The sequence below is a fragment of the Dipodomys spectabilis genome, unplaced genomic scaffold (assembly GCF_019054845.1).
Source record: "Dipodomys spectabilis isolate Male_0828 unplaced genomic scaffold, ASM1905484v1 ptg000270l, whole genome shotgun sequence".
NCBI classification, from domain to species: domain Eukaryota; kingdom Metazoa; phylum Chordata; class Mammalia; order Rodentia; family Heteromyidae; genus Dipodomys; species Dipodomys spectabilis.
In genome coordinates this window covers 2,112,485-2,127,937 of record NW_024870947.1, presented here as the reverse complement: position 1 = coordinate 2,127,937, position 15,453 = coordinate 2,112,485, and the positions used below count along the sequence as shown (strand labels likewise).

At 40.2% G+C, this 15,453-nt stretch overlaps 1 long non-coding RNA gene across 1 annotated transcript in view; it reads left to right on the top strand.

The window, feature by feature from the left end:
- LOC122125996 overlaps positions 1 to 15,453 on the top strand; it is a 22,141-nt gene extending 6,688 nt beyond the window's left edge. Inside the window, exons 2-3 of the long non-coding RNA XR_006150831.1 lie at positions 5,066 to 5,069; positions 15,443 to 15,453. This is a non-coding gene — a long non-coding RNA (uncharacterized LOC122125996). The remainder of the gene's footprint in view (positions 1 to 5,065; positions 5,070 to 15,442) is intronic.

Sequence of the window (15,453 nt, the reverse complement as noted above, 5' to 3'; positions counted from 1 at the left end):
GGGAAGGGATGAATTCAGACCACTACATGGCCTGTGCGGGATTGAGAGAGCATTCACTGAGCAGATGGGTGGTGACCTCACAGGTTGTGGGGATGCAACAGCACCAGTCCCAATCACTAGCTTTACCTTTACAGGCTCAGACATCTGCAATGACTGAGGCTAATGCCCAGGGGCTGGCAGCCCAGGGCCGAGGAACCCCAAGATCATCGGGGAGAGGGACTTGCAGGGTGTAGGGGGTAATTTCCCACCCCCCCCCAGCCGTTTGGCGGGGGGATTGTTGTAAGCAGTCCTTCTTAAAGTGTCTCTCTTGCAAGTCCCTCTCTCTGATGATCAACCCAACAGGTGACCTGGACAGTGATCAGCGCTGACAATGCAGAAATCATCAATAGACCACAAGAGAAGATGTACCTTTAACCTGGAGGCCTGACCTTCATTTTGATTACCACCCTATGTCATTATGTATGGACCATTTAATATTTCTGTAGGAGCAACTTATTTTGTGTTACTTGCTCTAATTGTTCTTTTACTACTTGCTTGTACAACCACCTTTTGTTATGCTTTCCTGTAAACATGTCTAAAATCTGCTCCAGAACAACCACCACCTCTGGACTCTGAAGTGGTAAAGACTGCTCTCCCATCCCTGGCTAATGCTAAAGGACTGCTAATGACATTGCTTGGCCTGGGAACGCTTTTGCTAATTGTTTTCTATGCCTTACTTGCTTTATACGTGCACTGCAAAACTCTTATGAGCTTAGCCAGCCAGTTACATAAGATCAAGCTCCAAGTGAATAAATTTCCCCCGATAGGGATCGCAGCCAGAGATGGATAAGAGGGGGTGTCAGTCTGGCCAACCTAAGACAGGGCCTTCAGCTTCGCTCTGAAGAAGTTCCCGATGACAGATCAGGCAGACAAGGTGATCCATCCAACCTAAGATAGGCGGGTTCGCTTCCTTAAACAAAGACAGGGGAGATGCTGGGAGCCATTTGGAGCTTAAAGTAAAGCTCAAAGTCATCTTGACCCCTGTGCTCACTTAAAGGCACGTACAAGGAACTGGCTTACTTAAAAGACACCAGGTGACCAGTATTGCTCTGCTATGTCTGCAATTGGTTTTAAATTTTCCTTATTTTTCTGCACTATAGTAGAATGGCAGTGTGGGCACCCACGAGGATGCACCATGCCGCATGTGTGGAACTCCCAATACCCAGGGTTCTCCCAGGTTCTGAAGAGGATGACCTTACGAGATACTGACTTTTATATATGCCCAGGAATTAATTGAACTGCTTTGGACATTTCTAACTGTCGTGGGATTGATGTTTATTATTGTCCTAGATGGGGATGTGAGGTAACTGGGACGGCCTCTTGGCTCATGCACAAGGGCCCTCCTTATCCTTGTCTGGTGAATCTCAACACCCAGACTTGCCTCAAACCCCCTGCATGGCCAATGCTATCCTTACCAATGGAATCCTTTTAAAATAACCTTTACAGCGGAGGGGAAAAGATAACTAACTTGGAGGTGGGTCTGCCATTAAAACAAAAAAGAGGGAATCTATAGAGCACATGGGCAGCAAAGATGACACTGAAGGGGAGTGGAGTGGGCAGAGCCCGATTTGCTTTACAGTAAGTAATCAGACCATGGAAGCTTAGGTGCATGATAGGGTGTGACCTTGACAGTGATTGGTTCCTCTTCCTCCCCTCCCATGCCACCCACTCTTTGTTGCTTTAAAAACGGCTTGCTCTGTGTTAATAAACGAGTTTCCCTGCTTGAGTTGACTCCCTGCTGCATCTGATTGTCTCCCAGGATGAGGGAGGCTGGGGAACGTGCGAGTGGCTGCACTTACCTTTCCTAGGACCCTGTCCATCTTTTGTGGGATGAATGAAGACCCGACAACATGGTAGGTGGGATTCTAACACAGCTAGCCACAACTCCTACTCTATCCAAATAGGTATTCAGCTTATGAATGGATGAATATTGTGCCCCACCCCCACTCCGGGGCTCAATCTCAAGTCCCGGGAACCCCCTAGCTCCTTAGTTGCTCACAGGCTGGTATCCTCACCTAGACCCTTTCGCCAATTGGGCCTGCTAAGCTCTGAGTTCAAATCCCAATACAGCCAAAAGATGAAACCTAATGTGAGAAGCCCATCGATCCACCTGTTTTCCTGTCCTGTGAATGTCCTGGGTCTCAGGGAGGATGGAGAATTCTAAATAGGCAACTCTATAACCATAGGAAAAATTTGTTATCTGTGTCAGCCCAGTTATGTCTGTCATCATACTCAATAAAACACAAATGCATCCATGACTAAGACACACAATAAAAAGAGTAACTACACTGAACTCATGATGCATTCCATACATATATGTAAATAGAGATCCTATGTGTAAAATAGGTGGGTACATTAATTTTTCCAGTGCTGGGGCTTCAATTCAGGACCTGTGACCTGGCCTGATATTGTAGTCTTCAAGGATGGTGAGCTTCCATTTCCCCCAGAGTGTTATAGATTTACCCAGAACTGAGTTGGAATCCCAGCTGTGGCAGAAAAATGGTGCGAGTTCTGAGCCAGGTTTTATTATTATTATTATTATTCCCAAGGAAAGGATTTGAACTCAGTTTGTGGTAACTCTGCCTCAGCTTCAATCACCTCAGGGTGGTGCGCTGCCATGGGCCCATTGCCGATCCTGGGATACTAGGCCCTGAAGTCTTGCAGGAAAACACACACACACACACACAAACACACACACACACACAGAGTATGATATATATATATATATATATATATATATGTATGTATGTATATATATATGTATATATATATATATATATATATATATATATATGGAGAGAGAAAGAGAGAGAGAGAGGAAAGCCGCGGGATGAATTTTTACATTTTGTTCCTTTCCAAGGTGACCATCCTGGGTCTTAATAACATGCCTACAAAGAGTACTTCACCTTGCATTGGTGAAGGATAGTGGGCTATTGAGGAAGCCATAGGCCCATGCAGCAATGTAGGCCCTGAGTTCGAGTCCTGGTCCTGACACCTACCAATATGTGGAATTCCCAAGATACTCGTTCTTATGCATCGAAATACCAATGGAACGTGAGCAAACTCATGATTAAATGAGAAGTTTCTGAGTGCATCAATGTCTAGTCTAAAATTAGATGCAATGATACTAGGACGCTGATTGATCTTAATGAATAGTCTATTAAGCATGAAAAGAATCCTATTCCTTCAGTGGTGGCATAATAACTACCTAAGAGTTGGTAGGAAAGTAGTTGATATACTTGAATCCTAGGCAGATGTCTCTGGTACTCTATACAAATATATATTTATTGGTATACTACCAGCTGCCTATCCATGTATGGCTATTTTGTCCAGTGCTGTGGCTCAATTACATGGTCTGGGAACTGCCTGGCAGCTTCGTGGGCTAGAGGTTGCCATGTTGACACACCCATTCATGAATTGGGTCTGCTAGGCCCTGAGTTCAGGTCCCAGCACTGCCAACAACTGGATCGTGGAGTAAGAAGTGGAGTGTAACACCTGTTTTCTTTTTCTCTGAGTGTCCTGGGTGTAATACATGAAGGAGAAAATGTATACAAATCTAGATATATGTGATATAATGTCATCAATATAATAAATGGAATGTCTGTTATCACAGTCAATAAAATAAGTGGTAAATAAATGAATAAAACAGAAATACAATAAATAACCACAACAAACAAGATATGGACTGAACATCTATAGGTAGGTACAAATCCTATCTTTACAATGTATATAAATAGTGTGTTTCCAAGGGCTGGGTCATGAATTCAGGCATAGGGAGCAGGCCTGACTTTCTTGTCCTCAAGCATGGTGAGCTTCCCTTTCATCCACAGTGCTGCAGAGTTACCCAGACCCTAAATTCAAATCCAAAGCCTTACAGATAAAACGGCAACAATTGCAAGCCAGGGAGTTTTTTTTGTTTTTGTTTTTTGGTTTTTTTTTTTTTGCCAAGCAAGGTCTTGAACTCAAATCATGGCAACTCTGCCTCAGCTTCCATCACCCTAGGCTGGGGTGCAGCCACTGGAACAACAGACGATCCTGGGATCCTAGACCTCCAGGCCTTGCGGGGGGGGGGGGGATGCACCGAAAATAAGTGGTGGGATGGTCTTTTTAGATTTTGCACCATGACCATCTGGGTCGGAATGACACAGCTCCAAAGGGTAATTCAACTTACATTGCTGAAGGCTGGTGGGCTATTGAGCTATTGGGCCATAGTCCTGCATGGCAATATAGGGCTAGAGTCGATTCCAAGTCATGTCACTTCTGGATGATGGGAGATCCTAAGAGACTCGTTCCAATTTATAAGAATAACGATGGAATGTTTTAAATGTCATAGTTAAATGAGTTGCTCGTGAATGATACTCGTATAAAATTAGACATCATGTTTCAGTCGTCTGGTTGATTTTATATAATATGAAACATTAAAAGAATACTCTTTTTTTTTTTTTGGTCGGTCGTGGGGCTTGAACTCTGGGCCTGGGCACTGTCCCTCAGCTCTTCAGCTCAAGGCGAGCGCTCTACCACTTGAGCTACAGCGCTACTTCTGGTTTTCTGGTGATTTATTGGAGATAGGAGTCTCACAGTCTTTCCTGCCCGGGGTTGGCTTTGAACTGTGATCATCAGATCTCAGCCTCCTGAGTAGCTAGGATTACAGGCGTGAGCCACCAGCGCCCGGCTAGAATACTCTTTCTTACAGGGATGCAATGATTTCAGGACACCGATTTTCTTAAGAGTTTATTTATTTATTTTTTATTGTGAAAATACTGTACAGAGGGGTTACAATTACACGGGAAAGATAATGAGTACATTTCTTATCAAGCATTGTAGCCTCTTCTTTTGTTTCCCCTTCCCTTTCATTCCCATCCTTCTCCTGTCTCCCAACTCAATCCTCCCCACCCCCCCTTCCCCACCTCACCCCCTCAACAAAGTTGTAAAATTAGTTTTCAACATAACGACTTGTACATCTCATTGAGGATGAAAACAATAACATTAATTACATGGAGGTATAATAATACCCAAGAATTGTTAGGAATGTAGTCTATATAACTGAATAATGGATAGACATCTCTGGCACTCTATAAAGATATATATTTATTAGCGTACTACCATCTGAGTGTCAATCTGTTCTTATTTTGTCAACCGCTGGGGCTCTATCTCAGGCCCTGGGAACTTCCTGTCAGCTCAATTTGCCCCAGGATGGCATGTTGACACTGACCCATTCATGAATTTGGTTCTGTAGGCCATGAGTTCAGATGCCAGAACTCCCAAACAATGAATCGTGGAGTAAAAAGCTGATGGTGACACATGTTTTCCTTTTCTGTGAAAGTCCTGGGTGTCACATTTGAAGTAGGATACATATGCACACCTATATCCTATGTAATCAACGTAATCAATGTTCTATGTGCCATAATAGACAATAAAATAAATAGTCAATACATGAACAAACAAAAAATAAAATGAATAAATATACTGAACTCAATATGTACATACATATGTCTGTAAATATAAATCATATATTTAAAATGTACGTGAATAGGATTGTATCTAGTGCAGAGGCTCGATTTCAGGCCTAAGGAACAGACTTGAATTTCTTGACTTCAAGGAGGCAAGCCTCTCCTTCCCACACAGTGAAACAGAGTTACCAAGAACATGAGTTCAAATCCCAGTCCTGGCAGAAAAATGGCATCTCTATGCAATATGACACCCAATTCTTAGGTATTTCATTCTGCCTCCATTTAATGAATGTGATTGTTTAAATGCTTAATAAAGTATTAACTAAAATCGATCAGTTTTGTATAATATAATTGTGTATAATTTTATACTGGAATCATTCAAGAACTGCCCATTAAATCATGACATACATCATATTCCATTGGTATTCATATGGATGAAATGAGTTTCTTAGGATCTCCTGCCATCTGGAAGTGGCAGGACCAAGATTCAAACTGTGGGCACCAGCTCCCACCACTTAAACCTGAGGATTGGGAACTCACTGGTCTGTCTAAGAACATCAGCAAGACCAATGATTAGCTAGGCACTACTGGCTGTCAGCAGTCCTCCTTGATACTTACAAGGCTGTGAAAGGAGGGTCATGTTCAAAGTCACCGTAGGCAGGAAAGTCCTTGAGACCACTGTCCAACTTAAGTGGCAACAAAGCCACAAGAAGAGACGTGTTGATGTTGGTATCATTTGTGGAGGGGAAGGGGAAAAACAAGTCGTTTAAATAAGGATACAGGTGGACCTGTTGCAACAATGAGAAGTACAAGTCTTTATGTCGAAAACGAACTTTACAACTTTGTTGGGAGTGGGCGGGGAGGATTGGGTGGGGGGGGCGGGGGAGGATGGGAAGGGATGGGAATGGTAAACAAAAGAGGAGGCTACAATGCTTAATAAGAAATGTACTCATTATCTTGCCCATGTAATTGTAACCCCTCTGTACAGTATTTTCACAATAAAAAATAAATTAAAAAAAAAAAAAAAGAAGAGACGTGTGTCTCACACTAGCCTTGATCAAATGCAGCTCACAGACTGTGCCCAGATCCTGAGTTTAAGGTCCAAGACTGGCAACAAACAGACATACACAACAATTTGTGCAGCCATCCAGATAAAGCAGGTCACCCTTTTGTCCCCAACTGAATTGGACAGAGTTCCCTGGGAAAGGGTCTGGCGAAGCTGGTGTCATCTTTACTCCGCCCATGCTGCCTGCATCACAGGATTCCAGCCACAACCCCATTCTTTCATGGTTCTTTTTGACCAAATGGGATTCAAGAATGCTGGCCACACCCACATTCCATGCTGCCCTGTAGCACCAGAATTCCCTCTGTTGGTTGACACCACTACTGGCCATTGAGGAAAGTAGAGGTAGCTGAGTGGTGAGCAAGAGATTCGAGGAAACTTTGGAGTAGGTTAGGATATTGACGCCTAGTCACTGAGTGAGAGAAGAAAGGATTTCCCAGAGCCTGGGAATGTGGCCATCCCATCTTTCCCATCACAGCTCTCAGATGTCTGATACAACAAGATTCCGTGAGAGAGCTGAGGACAAGAACAACTACAAGAACACCAGCAGAAGAATACTCCCATCAGATCTGCAACATTCAACAAAACAAAGAACACGAAAAAGGGAGGGAAGCTCAAGACAAACATCATCTTATAAATATGATAGAAACAATTGAATAAAAGGAAAAAAAAACAAAAAAATTTGAATACTTATCTTGGGGTTCATTCCACTAATATCAACTTACCTGAACTTTTCTGCTTGACTCAGACATATACTAGATATTGCAAATAAGGGAAACTATGGGACCTATGTTTATTTGGGTCTGGCTTACTTCACATAATATAATTTTTTCCAAGTCTTTCCATTTTCTAACAAATGTGGCAATGTCATTCTTTCTGATGGAGGCATAAAATTCCATTGGGTATATATACCACGTTGTCTTGATCCATTCATCTACTGAGGGGCATCTGGGTTGGTTCCATAACTTAGCTATGGTAAAAAATGCTGCAATAAAAATAGTCGTGTTGGAAACTTTAGTTTGGTCTTGTTTGTGATCATTTGGGTAAATGCCCAAAAGTGGGATTGCCGGGTCATAAGGGAACTCTATGTGGAGTCTTTTGAGGAACCTCCATACTACTTTCCAAAGTGGTTGAACAAGTTTACACTCCCACCAACAATGAAGTAAGGTTCCCTTCTCTCCGTATTCCCTCCAGCAGCTGTTGTTATTAGAATTTTTGTTTATAACCATTTTAACTGGAATGAGGTGGTATATCATTGTTGTTTTGATTTGCATTTCTTTTATGGCTAGAGAGCTTGAGCATATTTTCATGTGTCTATTGGCCATCCTTCTTTCTCTTCAGAGAAGTTTCTCTTTAAGTCTTTAGCACAGTTATTTATTGGGCAATTGTTTGTTTGAAGATTTGTTTTGTGGGGATTTAAAATTTTAAGTTCCAGGTATATTTTAGATATGAGACCCTTGTCTGTTGTATGGCTAGTGAAAAATCTTCTCCCAATCCGTGGGCTTTCTATTGATTTTGCTAGCTTTATCCTTTGCCATGCAGAAGCTCTGAAATTTCATGCAATGTCAATTTTCCACCCTTTCTTTCATTTGTTGTGTTTGTGGGTCTCTATTAAAAAAATTTCGGCCTGCACCAAGGAGGCTTAGGGTTTCTCCTACTCCATTCTATAATGTTTTCAGAGTATCTGCTTTGACTCTGAGGTCTTTGATCCATTTATAGTTGATTCTGGTGCAAGTTGATATATAAGGATCTAGCTTTAGTTTTCCACAAGTAGTTAACCAATTTTGCCAGCACAATTTACTGAAGAGACTGTCTTTCTTCCATTCTATTTTTGTTAGCTCTCTTATTGAAAATTAGATGGCTACATGTCTTTAGGTTCATTTCTGGGTTTTCAAGTCTATTCAATTGGTCCTGCAGTCTGCTCTTGTGCCAGTACCACTGTTCTTTCTGTTAAAGATTGTTATTGTTATTCGGGGTCTTTTATTGTTCTATATCAATTTTTGGATTGAGTCTTCTATTTCCCTGAAGAATGAAATTGGAATATTGATAGGTATCACATTGAATTTGTAGATAGCCTTGGGAAGTATTGCCATTTTCACGATGTTGATTTTTCCAATCCAGGAGCATCGGAGTTTTTGCCACATTCTAAGTTCTGTTTTGATTTCGTTTTTCAGGTTTTTAAAGTTTTCATCATGGATGTCCTTCACTTGTTTGGTTAATTCCTAGGTATTTTATTTTTTGTGGAGCTATTACGAATGGAGTTGCTTTCCTGATTTCAGCTACCCTTTTCTCATTGTTGGCATATAGAAAAGCCATTGATTTTTGAAGGCTAATTTTATACCCTGATACTTTACGAAAGTTTTGAATCACCTTGAATAATTTGAGAGCAGAATCCATGGGATTCTTTAAATGCAAGATCATGTCATCTGCAAAGAGGGAAAGTTTTACTTTCTTTTTCCCTATTTGGAACCCCTTGATGTTTGTATCTTTTATTATTGCTGTCGTTAAGCATTACAATACTGGATTGAAGAGCAATGAAGTGAGTAGGCATCCTTGTCTCGTTCCTGAGTTTAGAGGACATGGCGTTAATTTTTCAACATTGAGCATAATACTGGCTAGAGGTTTTAATATACAGTCTTTATTTTATTGAGGAAGGTTCCATGGATTCCTAGTCTTTGCAGAACCTTCATCACAAAGGGGTGTTGGATCTTGTCAAATGTTTTCTCTGCATCTATTGAGATAACGATGTGGTTCTTATTCTTGCTCTTGTTGATGTGATGAATTATGTTATTTGATTTGTGGATTTCGAACCAGCATTTCATCCCTGAAATGAATCCTGTTTGATTGTGGCATATGATTTTTTGGATGAATTGTTGAAGTTGATTGGCCAAAATTTTGTTGAGAAGTTTTGCATCAATGTTCATCAAAGAAGTGGGTCTATAGTTCTCTTTCTTTGATGAGTCCCTGCCTGATTTTTGGATGAGGGTTATTATAGCTTCATAGGATGAATTTGGTAGTGAACTTTCTCTTTCAATTCCATTTAAAATTTGAAAGAGTATTGGTGTGTGTTCTGCTTTGAATTCCTTGTAGAACTCTGCTGTAAAACCATGCGGTCCTGGGCTTTTCTTAGATGGGAGGTCTCATTGCTGTTTCTATTTCAATGCTTGATATGCACTAGTTAAGATGGTTTAACTCATCTTGATTTAGTTTTGGCATGTTGATATTTGCTAGGAAAAGGTCCATTTCTGCCAAGTTCTCAGACATATTAGCATAAATGTTTGAGAAGTATTCCCTTATAATGTTCTGAATCTTGTTTGTTTCTGTGGTGATATTTCCATTCTCATCTCTGAGTTTATTTATTAGGGTGTATTCTCTTCTTTTTCTGATAAGATTTGCTGGGGGTCTATTTATTTTGTTGATTTTTTAGAAGAATCATCTCTTTGTTTTGTTGATTCTTTCTATTTTTTATTCTAATTCATTTAATTCTGATTTAATTTTAATTATTTCTTTCCTTCTACAAGATTGGGGTTCATCTTGCTCTTTTTCAAGGAGGCTCAGCTGTCTCATTAAATTGTTAGTTTCGGATCTTTCGAATTTATTGATGTAAGAACTCAAAGATATAACTTGCCTGTGAGTACTGCCTTTGCTGTGTCCCAGAGGAGCTAGTAGTTTGTGTGCTCATTTATGTTGAATACCTTGAGCACATGAATTTCGTTTTTAATCTCTTCCATGACCTACTGGTGGTTCAACAGTGTGTTGTTCATCCTCCATATGTTACAGGACTTTCTTTGGTGGCTTTTGATGTTGAGTTCTAATTTTTTTCCCTTGTGATCTGAGAGAATGCAAGGTTTTACTACAGTGTTCCTGAATTTGGAAAAGTTTGCTTTGGGACCTAAAATGTAGTCTATTTTGGAAAATGTTCCATGTGCTGCTGTGAAGAACGTGTATTCTGATGATGCTGGGTGAAATATTTGGTAGGTGTCTGTTAAATGTAGTTGCTCTATGCAGTTGTTTATATCTCCGGTTTCTCTGTTGAGTTTTTGCCAAGTTGATCTATCTAGTGGGGATAGTCGTGTATTAAAGTCCCTGACAATTAATGTATTTGGATCTAAATGAGATTTGAGAGAAAGTAGTGTTTTTTGCATAAATTTGGATGATCCATTGTTTGGCGAATAGAGATTTAGAGTTGTAATAACCTCCTGAAGTAGAGATCCCTTAATTAGTATTGAGAGACCTTCTTTATCTCCTCTAACTAATTTTAATTTGAAGTCTATTTTATCTGATATTCGTATTGCAACTCCTGCCTGTTTATAGGGAGCTGTTTGCTTGGTAGATTTTGTTCCAGCCTTTCACATTCAAAATGTGTTGTTTTTATGGACAAGGTGGGATTCCTGAAGGCAATAGGTAGAAGGATCTTCCTTTTTAATCCAACTAGTCTACGTCGCTTAATTGGAGAGTTAAGCCCATTAATGTAAAGAGATAGGACTTAGAGGTATTTGGGAGTTCCTGCCATTTTATTCACCTTCTTTAAGGCTGCCACAACTGAGTACTTCCTATGGTTCTTGGATTCTCACCTTGGGTGCGGTTTCTTGGTGTTTATTGTGGTCTTGTAGGTTTTCTATGTGTAGGACATCTTTAGGTGTCTTTGTAGAGCTGGTTTGGTGGAGATATATTGTTTCAATTTTTCTTTACTATGGAAGTTTTTTATTTGACCTTCGGATATGAAGGAGAGTTTAACTGTGTACAGTATTCTTGGTTGATAGTTGCTTGTCTTTAGGGGATGGTATACATCATTCCAGGCTTTTCTTGCTTTAATTTTCTCTGCTGAGAAATCTGAGGTGATTCTCATTGGTTTCCCTTTATAGGTTATTGATCTTTTCTCCTTGACAGCTTTAAAGATTTTTTTCTTGGTCTGAATTGATCCTGTGCGGATAATAATTTGACGGTAGGATGTCCTGTTCTGGTCTGGTCTATTTGGAGTTCTAAAAGCTTCTTGTATTTGAATAGCCCTGTCTTTTTACATGTTTGGGAAGTTCTCTGCTAGGATCTTGTTAAACAAATTTCCTAGACCATTAACTTCTGTCTCTAGGTGTTCCTCTACACCCATTATCCTCAGATTAGGCCTTCTGATGGTGTTTTCCAAATAGATTTGAGGAGATATATCATATTTCTAGGATTTGTCTTGGATGGTTTTATGTTCTTTCTCTATAATATCTAGGCTGTATTCAATCCCTGAGATTCGATCTTCTGCATGGTCTAACCTACTGTCAAGACTTTCTACTTCGTTTTTTATTATTTCTTCTAATTGGTTGACTTTGATGACTTCAAATTCTTTGTTGGAACTTTGTTCTAGATCTTGTAAGAACTTCTTTACTTCCTTACTTTGGTGCTCAGTGTTTATTCTCAAATCACTTAGTTGATTGGTTATGGTTTCCTAGGACTCGCATTCCTTCTGTTGTTTTCGAATGAGCATTCCCTTTGCCATCTCACTGATTTCTTTCAGCTCTCTGTTTCTGTATTCCACTAATGCCTCCATTGATCTTTGTCCGTTCTCATCCCGATCTCTCAGTTCCTGTATTTCTCTTTGATTAGCATCCCCACGTTTACACATTTCCTGAATTTCTCTTTGAGTGTCCTCAGCCTATTCACGCCATTCCTGACTTTCTCTTTGTCTGTGCTCAGCCAGCTCACGTAATTGCTGTCTATCTCTTTGACTGATCTCAACCTGCTCACACAATTCCTTTATTTCTCTTTGAGTGTTCTCAATCTGCTCATGAAATTCCTGTATCAATCTTTGAGTAGCTTCCTCAAGCTAATGCTTCTCCTGTATTGATCTTTGGTTTGCCTCCTCTTTCTCCCTATCATGCTCACATTGAGACTTTTGCAGGTTTTAACTATTTTCATTTACCATGTTTACCTGTAGTGTTTGTAGAGCTTTTTGAGAACTCTCCTCTGGATTACTCATTATCTCTTTTCTCCCCTGATTGTCATGAATGGGAGTTGAGAACCCCTGGCTTGACATTTTTCTTGTGTTTTTCCGGCTTGTTCTGCCCATTTGGGATGAGAATAACACGTTTTTTGCTAGAACACGATTTTAAGGTAAGCATAAACCAAAGTCCGTAGTTGCACAGTCAAAAGTCTGCAGATACAATCTGGTTCAAGAGATACAATCTATTGAACATCAAACAACTATGCCTTTATGGCCTAAGAACAGCAAAGGAGAATTTGGCAACCAGAAATTATTAGGTTTAGGTAAAATTTGGGGAACAATAGGATTGGAGGGATGTGGGAAAGTGAGGGAGAGTGGAATTAACCGTTTCCTCATCTCAAAGAGGGAAATTGATTGGAGAGAATGATAGCAGCTACAGAAAAAATAGTAAGAAAAAAAAGAAAAAGGAAAAAAGACAAGAAAAAATGGAAAAACACAAATTTAATATTAAAAAATGAAACCCTTAAAAACTGTGAGTTTGAAGAAGTAGTATTCAGAGAAGAATGGGGATGGGATGAAAGGAGGGGAGGCATAGAAAAGAGACATGAAAAACGAAAAATAAAGATGTTTTAAAATATTATATGGGTATAAATAGGTAATACTGCTATTAAAGAATTTATCTCTAAGAGGTTTTGAATTGAGTAATAAATTTCTGGATTAAGTATGTACACAATGTAGGATAAGATCTAATAATCGATGACGGGTATATTTGAGGTTGACCACAACAGAAATTAAGTCATGCAGAAACGAATAAAAGAGAAGTGAAAAGAATGAGAACAGAAAGGAAGAAAGAAAGAAAGAAAGAAAGAAAGAAAGAAAGAAAGAAAGAAAGAAAGAAAGAAAGAAAGAAAGAAAGAAAGAAAGAAAGAAAGAAAGAAAGAAAGAAAGAAAGGGAACAAAAGTTCAGTAGAGATTAAAAAATAAGCACACACACATATTCACCTAAAATAAAAATTATATGAGGAAGAAAACAATAAACAATAAAAACAAAAATTAAAAAAACAAAAAATTAAAAATAACGTACAAAAACAAAAAGAAAGTTCTTTCATTTTTTTTTTTGTGGGCTGGGGGATAGGAAGATTCTGTATTTCCCTTGTGTCAGTAACCAGACTCTTGGTGGAGTCCCTGGTCGGCTTGTGGTGTTTGGTTTTCCTGTGGCTTGATTTGTTACTTAAGGCAGTTTGTTTGGGCAAGCCGAAAAATGCTCTGCTTTGTGATCCTCCTTTCAGGCTAGTTCAGTGGGAGAGGGATCTGTTCTGAGTATTGCAAAAGAGGGAGATGTCTGTTTTCTCTTGTTTGGAGATGCTTTGATGAGGTTAGGTTCTGGGTAGAGTTGAGGCCTTTCAGCAAACAGTAGCTTTTCCCTGAGGGGCTAGCTTCTGAGACACTCACAGAGCACAGCCTGCAGCCTTTCTCAGAGTTTATGTTTACTGAATTTCAATAGAATGTCTAAGCTGCTTTAGGGAGGCACAGGCTCTGGCTCTGTTTACCCAGTGAAGAAAGCCACTCCCAGGGGGCAGATTTACTCTGCCTGGGGTGGGTGACTTTTTCCTGGGTGGAGTTGAACCTGGCAGGTCTGGCCAGGTTCATGTGACCTGCCAAATAGCTGTCTTGTTTTCTCCCAAGGCCTGAATTGGAACTGGCAACTCAGCCAAGCCTTTGTCAGTATCAAAGATGGAGATCTCCAGTAATGGGGTGGGGCATGAATGCCTTCCCTCCTCTGATCCCTAAGAAGGAGTGAGGATGTCAGGCTTCTACTCCACGCTGCCGGAGTCTTGGTTCCTGGGTCGTCTCTGGTCTGCGATCTGCAGTGTGAAGATATCTGCTCCTTGTCAGTTCTTGCTGGTGTGTAGAATCAGCTTGCCCGCTGCATCTGGTGCCTTTGTCCCAGACCCTCTGTGTTGCAGGTATGACGGCTACGGGCACCGCCGCTGCTGCTGCCACAAGGCAAAGAGACACATCTGAGCACTTGCCAGGAGCGGCAAGTGCTCAGATCTGTCTCTTTGCCTTGATTTTCCCTCTCTGGCAAAACTCTCTGTACTGTGATGGCACACTTGGTGTAATTCTCTGGCCTAGTACTGTTCACTGGAACACTAAAACTGCTTTTTTATGCTAGAGCTTGTTTAGCCTCCAGCTTCTTCTCCGCCATCTTCCTGACCTTATCTTGAGGCTTATTTTATATTCCTGACATTTTTTCTACAGTTGTAGTTAATTTTTCATGATGGGCTAAGTGTATTATATTGGATATATGAAAGTAAACTGAATGCTTATCCCATTAATCCTTTGCCACTTGTCTAATACCAATATAAATTATCCATGTGTTTGATTTAATGAAAAAAACAACAGATATAAGCAAGATAAACCAGTCTGTTGTAGACAAGTATTTTCACCTTTATTTTGAAAGTTGGTCCTTTTTATCACTACAGAATATTCTTGAGAAAATGTGCTCCAGGCTCTACAACTGAAGAATATTATGGTTTGACCTATTATAAGAGAAGGAAGGAAGGGGAACCTTCCTTCCAAATGTTTGATTCCAGGAATGTGATATGCTTTATGGTGCCTGCTTGGAAATGAACAATTTTCACAGTCAACCTTGGAACGCCAACTTGATAGACAACTTCTGTAAGTGGTTACAAAGCATTATTGATGGCTTTGCAAGGATGCCTGATTGCCTCATTGTGGGACAATTAAAACAGGAATTTAGTAAGCTGCTCTTTGTATCTTTAGAAAAACCCATCGACTCTAGGCCAGGGGATCACAGGGGCCAAGACAAACTACTACCTTGAATAGTAATCCTAGACCTCTAAAACAAAACACACACACACACACATGCACACACACACACACACACACACACACACACACACACACACACACACACACTAACAAATACACAAAAAGCACTCCAGTAA